The following is a 9,889-nucleotide window of genomic DNA, read 5'->3' as shown; positions in this document are numbered from 1 at the left end:
CCGCCCCTCTGGTGTCCGTGAGCCAGGATCTCCCCAAGGATCCCTATTTCCCACAGGCTTCTGGCAGTGGGCTGCTCCCTCCCTCCTTCCCCTCCTCCTCATTTGCCTGCCATCTGTGAAATGCGGAGGCGTGTGCCAGGCTCTGTGCCCCAGACGCTTCCCCAGCCAGGCCCAAGGGCTGGGCCCTCGCCCACCTGCAGGCATTGTCTGCTGAGCACCTGTGGTGCAGATGGGGATGGCTGCAGGGTGGGTGCCCTTCTAGGCACTGGAACCGAGGGCGGGACAGGACAGGGTCTCAGCTCACGCAGTGTTGCGACCATGGGTGCTGGACGTCGGGAGGTCTCTCTGAGCAGAGCCCGATGGAAGTGAGGAGGGTGTGTGTTGGGGAAGCATTTGGAGAGGGAGCCACGGGTACAGGTGGCCCTGCAAGCTCCAGCACTCATGGGAAAAAGGGAGGGAGGGAGGGAAAGGGTCCTGGGGCGGTGGTGGTTGCCTGGGCTCTTAGGGTGGGGGTGACGCCTGCAGTCTTGGTGTTGAAGGGAAGACCAGGGAAGAGGGAAGGCTGGAGGCCTGGGAGAGAAAGGGACAAGCTGTTGGGTGGCGGGTGGAGCAGGCTCTTGGCATCTTTGGGTCCTGAGCTCCACCCCATGCACCACCCCTGCCTGCACCTGGAGGCCTCCCTACCCCAGTCTCCCTCACCTGGCTCCTCTGTGCTCCAGACCCCTTCCCTCCAGAGTCTTCAGACCTAGGATTCCCCCTGCCCAAACAGCACTGACCAGGCCCCCAGGGCCTGTGCCTGCAGCCCCCAGGGACCGGTGGGCGTAAGAAGACACAGCGGCCATTCTGGGGGCCTTGGAACGACCCCGAGAAGCAAGTGTGAGCATGTTTGGAACACGCAGCCGAGCCTGCAGGAGGACTGTGTGCCCACAGCGGGAGCCATGCCCCTTCTGGGTTTTCTGATTTTAGCCTCGCACTGCCTTTGAGCAATTTTCCAATCTGTGCATTACAGATAACAGAGAGCAAGGCAGATAATTCTTGCTTATAGCCGTGTGTAGTGGGTTGACAGTGACCCCCAAAAGCTATGTGTGAGTCCCAACCTTCATGCCTATGCTGTGAGCTTATTTGGAAATAGGGTGTTTGCAGATGTGTCATTAAATTAAGGTTTTTTTGTTTTTTGTTTTTTGTTTTTTTTTGGCGGAGTCTCGCTCTTGTTGCCCAGGCTGGAATGCAGTGACATGATCTCGGCTCACTGCTACCTCTGCCTCCCAGGTTCAAGCAATTCTCCTGCCTCAGCCTCCCGAGTAACTGGGATTACAGGCACCTGCCACCACACCTGGCTAATTTTTGTATTTTTAGTAGAGACAGGATTTCACTATGCTGGTCAGGCTGGTCTCAAACCCCTGACCTCAGGCGACCTGCCTGCCTTGGTCTCCCAAAGTGCTGGGATTACAAGCATGAGCCACCGTGCCCAGACAAATTAAGGCTCTTGAGATGAGGTCATCCAGGGTTATGCGGGTGGACCCTGAGTCCGGCATCTGGCACCCGTGTGGAAGGAACGAGAGGGAGATTTGGGGCCCGCAGAGGCCCACCACAGGAGGATGGAGTCGGAGATTGGAGTGCCGCAGCCTTGATGCAGGGACACGAGGGCTGCCGGCTGTGCCAGAAGGGGCTGAGGCTGGACCGCATTCTCCCCGAGTTCCCAGGAGCCAGTGCTGCCGACGCCTTGGCGCTGGACTCTGGCCTCCAGAACTGTGTAAGGACAAACACCCACGGTTTCTAGCCCCCGTCTGTGGTCCTCTGTTGCAGCAGCCTGGACAGTCTGGACTGCCTGGACAGCATGCAGATGGACTCTGCCTGGGGCTGCCCACGCGTTCCCACTGCCCGCCCGTCGGTGGGAGAGCCAGTCCTCCTGTGGGAAGGGCCCCTGCACTCCTTTACCCGGCGTACACACGTACCTCTGTCCCTTCTCCTTTGACCCGGCTGGCACATCGTACCGGTTTCTGCACTAACAATGACCTGAAGGAAATCTTGAGCGTGCATTCGTTTTATATCTGTGTTGGAGTCATTTTATTTCTTGTTGACGCTAATCTTTGAGTATGAGTAGCTTAGCGATTGTGAAACGGAAACTTCTGGATACAAAATCCATCTCTTGGCTGTGACCCAATCACCTCCTCAGTTCTGGTTACCTGTGATTAAGAAAATAAATAAGAACACCCCTTGGGGGAAGGCTTCCCTCCCCCCGGCACAGCAGCTTGAAAACCGAAAGGGAAGTGGGTGCTGTGAGCAGCTCCGTTCAGGCCTGAGGCCACGCATGTGTGCCCCGTGGGGGAGACGTGCCCCAGCGAATCCGGAAACAGTGGTGGCCATTCCGGGAGGCTGACTGGGGGTGCAGGGGCCACTTTTCTAACGTGAGTGGGTCTGTGTCCCCTGTAGGAATGTGGCTGCAGCGAAGCCGGTCACCCAGCAGTCAGCCCCAGCCCCTCTCCAGGCCCTGTGGGTCCTGCTGACCAGGCTGCGGTTGTTCCCAAACCAGTTCCCAGCCCTCGCTTGCCCTACTTCCTCTCACACCAGCTCCTTCTACCCCCCAACACCCATCTGCTGGCCCCCAGCCCGGGCTACTGACATCAATCATGGCAATCGCTATTCCAGAGGTGTATGCAGTGGGTGGGGTCCGGTATCGCCTGCCATGCCTCACTCCCCGGGCACCCAGGTCACCTGAGGCCAGGGAGCAGCTACTCGCCCTGACCCAGGCTCCCTGGGACCCTGAGACACCCAGGAGGACCCCCCCGCCGCTTCTGCTCGGGGCCCAGCACCCCCGAGTCTGTGGAGAGGTCACATCTGACCGCGTTTCCAGGTGGCTGCCCCGGCGTGGGTGCATGGTCGCTTCCGGTTTCCTCCACACACCTGCTCTGTCCCGGGCTTTCTGGAGGGGTTTTCCGAAGTGAGACCGTGGGCTCCCTCCAGGGCTGGGGGCGGGAGGACGCGTGGGGAATGTCAGCAAGCGGCCGCAGGCTGAGGGAGGCTTCCCCTCTGCAGCGTTTGTTAAATCATTTGTTCGTCTCCAACACTGTCTTGGGCATCAGGGAGAACAGGTGTCTCTGGTCCACATGCAGAAGAGCCACCACTGTGGCATGACTGGGTGACTCAGACCCCGGGGGGGCAGGGGCGATTTGGACACAGTCATTGTCCAGGGACACAACTTTGCCTGGACCAGAGCTTCGCACCCCAGGCCCTTTTAAACCCCAGGGGACACTTGACAAAGTCCAGAGACATTGGGTTGTCCCTCTCCAGCCCCAGCTATAGTGGGGACGTGTCTGTGTCTGTGTCCTTCCTTTCACTCTCTCTGACCCGCTCCCTCTCTGGGGGCAGCTGCTCTCAGTCCTCCCTGCCCCCACATCATCATCCTGCCTGTCCTTGTCGGTCTGCACATTTGTTGTGGTTGGAAGGAGCCTCCAATCTGGGTCTGCACATTTGTTGTGGTTGGAAGGAGCCTCCAAGGAGGAGGACGTGAATGTGTGTTCACAGGGAAGCGGCCGCCGCCTCCGTCAGTGTCTTCCGTCCCCAGGAAGAACCCAGGCCTGGGTGATTCATCGGGGCCTCAGGGCCGGGAGAGACTAAATCTTCTGCAGATGCAGTGAGATCCTATCACAGCGGAAAGGGAAGGGCTGGAGTCTCAGGGAAGGTTTTGCTGAGGAGACGGGCTTGGAGGGGGCTGAGGCTCATGGGAACTGCCAGGGTACAGGAGGGGAGGGGATCTCAGGGCAGGTGAATGGACACCTGGGTGGGTAAGAAAAGGGCCTTTCAGAGGGTCAGGGAGGGCCAGGGAGGGAGCAGTGAGCCCTGACTGACTGTACAAGCTTGACTGGCTGGCCTGGTCCTGCAGGTGGTGTGGGCTGTATGGATTTTGGATGTGGGCCCATAACATAGCTATATTGCTGGAAGGCGAGTGAGGCTGAGGCAAGAAGAAGGCCCAACCTTGGGAGGCTAACCTGGAGGGGCAGGCAGAGGCAGGTGGTAAGGACCTGCCCTACTTGTTGAGGTGAGAGTGGGGGACATATGGCAAGGAAGGAGGCTCTGGATCCTCAGGATGAGGATAGTGGGCATAAGGGTGACAGCTAATGGATGTCCACCTCCACAAATGCCCATCTGCATGAGTGCCCACCTGTACCAATGTCCACCTGTACCAATGTCCGCCTGTACCAATGTCCACCTGTATAGATACCCACCTGCACTGATGTCCACCTGCATGGATGCCTACCTACACAAATGCTCACCCGCACAAATGCCCACCTGCACAGATGCCCACCTGCACTGATGTCCACCTGCACAGATGCCCACCTACACAAATGCCCACCTGCACTGATGTCCACCTGGGTCCACATGCACAGATGCCCACCTGCACAGATGTTCACCTGCACAGATGCCCACCTGCACAGATGCCCACCTGCACAGATGCCCACCTGTACCACCTGCACGGATGCCCACCTGCACAATTATCCGTCTGAACAGCCCTCTGGTGCCCTCTTTTTGCTCACATATGTTCAAATCCTCCCAGTCCTACAGTCGATTGTTCCTAGTGGGGTCATTCTGGGCATGTTATTCTAAAACTTGTTTTTTCCTATCTCCACATCAAAGGAGAAAGGCCTAGCTTGTTTCTTTGCTATAGAGCAGGGCCTGAGTGAGGTCAGGACCACAGAGCAGACCCTGTGAGGGATGGTCAGGACACAGAGCAGGACCCCCTTAGGGTCTGGAAGAGGGTTCCCCAAGCTCCTGTTCAACCTGAGTGAGAGGCTCAGGCTGCCCCCCTCCACACTTCACAGAAAATGGGCCATTGACTCAGAGCCACCCATGCCATGACCCACACTAACAGCAGCTCAGCTCCAGCCCTCCAGCAGGCAGGCCCTGGGAACACTGAGACCCTGTCCCTTCCTGACAGCGGGACGTGGTGACATGAGGGGAGACAGAGTGCCTCCATTCTGCTCATGAAAGTCACAGAGGGCACTGGGGACCCCAGGCCCCTGACAATACCAGCACCCCACACAGTGCCTTTCTGGGCACACCCCACCAACACGGCCTGCCCAGGGAATCAGGAGCTTGTGTAGCGAAGTCAGCTGGGGGTGGCAGAGCCCCAGGGAACAATCATGGGTCGCTGGCAGATGAGCCAGGGGCCCACACAGCACAGGCCCTCACCCCTGCAGCTGGGGGAGCCCTCCTTGGGAGTGGGCCCAGGATCCGGGCAAAATGACACAGACCGGATCCAGGAGCAGACCGAGCAAGAGTGGCAAGCGTTCTCCAGGTTAAGGGAACATTTTCACCAACTGAGAGATGAGCTGGCCTCCAGACCCGAGGGTTCCACGTCCCTGGAGGCAACCAACCCAGACGCAAACTATTTGAAAAAGCAAAAAGGAAAAAAAGAATAATACAGCAATAAAAGAGAACACAAATCAGAAATACAGTATAGCTATTGACAGAGCATTGCGTTGTGTTAGGTCTGATGAGTGATCTAGCAATGGTTCACAGGATGCAGGGAGACGTGCGGGAGGGTGGGCACAGGTGCTAGGCAGACACTGTGCCATTTTATTCTGGGGACTTCAGTATCCACAGGGGTCCTGGGACTTACCCTCAGAGGATACTGAGGGACAACTGGATGTTATTATTTTATTTTAGAGACAGGTCTTGCTATATTGCTCAGGCTGGTCTCAAACTCCTGGGCTCATGTGATCCTCCTGCCTCTGCCTCCAGAGTAGCTGGAACTACCAGTATAAGTCACCATGCCTGACTTATGTTACAATTTTAAAAAGTAATCCATCAACCTGAAGAAAAGTCCACTGTCCTTCGCCTTTGGAAGTTCCTACCCACCATGGGTAAGATTTCTGCATGGACAGGCCCTGCTCCCCCAACCTCTCTCCAGAGTCCACTGATCAGCTGGCGTCTCCACCCCCTGTGGAAGAACATTCTGGGTTTCTCTGTCAGCCCCAGACCCACCTCTTCGGGAGATGACTGGTGACTTACATGTGTCTGTCTCTCCAGCTAGGCATGGTGCCACAGCAGGGGGTGTGAACACTATGGTCCACACATTCTCGGCACCCAGGACAGGAGCAAACAAAAGGATGGCTGGCTGGCTGGATGAATGGAGGGAAGGAGGGAGGGATATAGGAATGGAGGGATGGAAGGAGGGATGATGGAGGGAGGGAGGGATGGAGGGGAGGGAAGGATAGGTGGCTGAGAGGAATGGAGAGATGGAGGGATGGAAGGAGGAGGGATGGATGGATGAAGGGAGGGAGGGATGGGTAGAAGGAGGGAGAGAGGGAGGGATGGACGAGAGAGAGGGAAGGACGGACAGGAGGGAAGGATGGAGGGAGGGATGGATGGAGGGATGGAGGGAGGGATGGATAGACAGAGAGATGGAGGGATGGATGGAGGAAGGGATGGATGGATGGAGGGAGGGAGGGATGAATGGGAGGGAAGGATGGAGGGATAGAAGGAGGGAGGGAGGGATGGATGGATGAAGGAATGGAGGGATGGAGGGAAGGAGGGATGGGAAGGAAGGATGGAGGGAGGGAGGGATGGGAAGGAAGGATGGAGGGAGGGAGGGATGGAGGGATGGATGGAAGGATGGATGGAGGGAGGGATGGATAGATAGATGAAGGGAAGGAGGGGGGGGAGGGATGGATGAATGGATGGAAGGATAGAGGACACAGGGTCATAGGTTTGACAAATATCACCTCCTCAGAAGCCTCCCTAACACTCACAGAGTTTGATAAGTTCCCTGTTTGACTCTCTCCCAGAGCCCAGGTCACTCCAACACTGTCTCGCTTACCTGCCTTCTGCGCGGCTTGCCCTCTGTCTCCAGTTCCTGGAACAGGTCCCACCACCTGCTCGGCCCTGCTGGACAGGGACAGATGAATGTGGAATGAATGGATGGATGCCTGTGAATGAATGTGGGATGAGTGACAAATGAGTGAATATGGGATGAATGAATGAGTTAGTGAATGTGTGATGAATGTGTGAGTGGGTGAATGTGGGTTTAGTGAATGTGGGATGAATGAGTGAGTGAATGTGGGATGAATGAATGAATGAGTGAATGTGGGATGAATGAGTGAGTGAATGTGGGATGAATGTGTGAGTGGGTGAATGTGGGCTGAGTGAATATGGGATGAATGAGTGAGTGAATGTGGGATGAATGAATGAATGAGTGAATTTGGGATGAAGGAGTGAGTGAATGTGAGATGAATGAATGAGCGAGTGAATTAGATGAATAAGTGAGTGGATGCAGAATGAATGAATGAGTGAATGCGGGATGAATGAATGAATAAATGAATGTGTGAGGAACGAATGAGTGAGTGAACGTGTGTTGAATGAATGAGTGAGTGAAGGTGGGATGAATGAATGAATACAAAGCACCCCACCTCCTGTGTGCTTCAGCAGAACAGCTTTACAGGAAAGGAGATGTCCTGGGCCCTGGGCCTCACGAAGCCAACCTTGGGGCTTCAGCTGAGAGTGTTAAAAATAGAGACCGTTAAAAAAAATTTTTTTTAAAGAAACGAATGGAAATTCCCTTTATCAAAAGGAGTCACTGTCATTGAATTAACAAAAGTTACATGTTCAGGAGCTGAGGGCCGTTTCTTGAAAATATAACACACCTTTCTAGGGGTTGCCCTGGGGAGAGCCCCGGAGTGAGGCCAGCTGTTCGGGAAAGCCGAGGCCGATGTGGGGGTCTATGTCCAGGGTGGGGCCTTCGGGAAACAGTCATCCAACAGTCACTAAGAAAGACACTGACAATTCATTCATGGATGTTGCAAATAAACTGTGGGCCTCACATAAAGGATTGTTACTTAAGGAAAATGCCCTTGGCCAATTCGTCCTGAGGATTGTTTGGACAAAACAGCATTTGTCAAGGTGGAACTTCGCAACAGGAAATGCAAAGATCCAGAAGATCCAGATAAATAATTTGGGCCGGGCACAGTGGCTCAAGCCTGTAATCCCAGCAATTTGGAAGGCCATGGCAGGCCGATCACCTGAGGCCATTCTCCTGCCTCAGTCTCCCGAGTAGCTGGGACTACAAGCATGTGCCACAATGCCTGGCTAATTCTTTGTATTTTTAGTAGAGACGGGGTTTCACCGTGTTAGCCTGGATGGTCTCAATCTCCTGACCTCATGATCCACCCGCCTCAGCCTCCCAAAGTGCTGGGATTACAGGTGTGAGCCACCGCGCCCGGCCTTTTTTTTTTTTGAGACCTACTCTTGCTCTTGTTGCCCAGGCTGGAGTGCAATGGCACGTTATCAGCTCACTGCAACCTCTGCCTCCTGGGTTCTAGCAATTCTCCTGCCTCGGCCTCCCAAGCAGCTGGGATTACAGGCACACGCCTCCATGCCTGGCTAATTTTTTTTATTTTAGTAGAGATGGGGTTTCACCACGTGGCCCAACCTCACTGCTCTTTAGACGCTGATTATAATGTATTAGCATGCTAAGAGACACTCTCCCCAGCACCAGACAGTTTACAAATGCCATGGCAACATCAGGAAGTTACCCTATATTGTCTAAAAAGAGGAGGATGGCCAGAAGCAGTGGCTCACGCCTGTAATCCCACCACTTTGGGAAGCTGAGATGGGCACGTCACTTGAGACCAGGAGTTCGAGACCAGCCTGGTCAACATGGCAAAACCCCATCTCTACCAAAAATAGAAAAATTAGCCAGGTGTGGTGGTGCACATCTGTAATCCCAGCTACTCGGGAGGCTGAGACATGAGAATCTTTTGAACCCAGGATTCGGAGGTTGCAGTGAGCCGAGATCACACGGCTGCACTCCAGCCTGGGTGACAAAGTGACACCTGTCTCAAACAATAAATAAATAAATAAGTAAATAAAAGAGGAGCCCTCAGTTTCAGGAATTGCCCACCCCTTTCCTGGAAAGCTCATGAATAATTTGCCCCTTGATTAGCATATAATCAATAAATAACTATAAAAATAGCCAACCAGCAGCCCATACTTCTGCTCTGCCTATGGAGTAGCCATTTTTTTATTCCTTTACTTTCTTAATAAACTTGCTTTCACCTTATGGACTCTCCCCAGATTCTTTCTTGAAGGAGGTCCAGGTACCATCTTGGGGTCTGGATTGGGATCCCTTTGTGGTTAACACCTTTCCATAACTGCTGTTAATGGGAAAAAACAGACTCTAAAATATTTCACAGAGGTTTATTCTGAGCCTGTACATGTGACTGTGGCCTGAAGAAAACACAAACCCAGGAAGCCTTGAGTGAGTGGCCCTGAGGCGGCTGGGTTACAGCTTGGTTTTACTCATTTCAGGAAGACACAAGTTACAGGCAAAGCCATAAATCAGTGCGTGGAAGGTGCACACTGATTTGGCCTGAAAGGCAGGAGATCTTGACTTGGAGCGGGGTTTACAGGTCATAGGTAGGTTCCATGATTCTTTATTTTCTGAGACTGAGTCTCACTCTGTGTCGCCCAGGTTGGAGTGCGATGGCGCGATCTCGGCTCACTGTAACCTCTGCCTCCTGGGTTCAAATGACTCCTCCTGCCTCAGCCTCCCGAGTAGCTGGGATTACAGGCGCCCATCACCATGCCTGGTGAATTTTTGTATTTTTAGTAGAGACGGGGTTTCACCATGTTGGCCAGGTTGGTCTCGACCTCCTGACCTCAAGTGATCCACCCGCCTCGGCCTCCCAGAGTGTTAGGATTACAGGCGTGAGCCACTGCACCCGCCGGTTCCACGATTCTTTAGTTGACGGTTGGCTGAAAGCGTGAAGCTTTATCTACAGAGGTGAAGTCGGAAGGAAGGCTGGAGTTAAGATGACCGGCGTGGGGGCTGAGGCCCTTGTTTTGCAGATGAAGCCTTGTAGGTTGCAGCCTCAGAGAGAATAGATGGCAA

The sequence above is a fragment of the Macaca fascicularis genome, chromosome 3, assembly GCF_037993035.2.
Source record: "Macaca fascicularis isolate 582-1 chromosome 3, T2T-MFA8v1.1".
Taxonomy (NCBI): domain Eukaryota; kingdom Metazoa; phylum Chordata; class Mammalia; order Primates; family Cercopithecidae; genus Macaca; species Macaca fascicularis.
Note: the sequence above shows the minus strand (reverse complement) of the source record.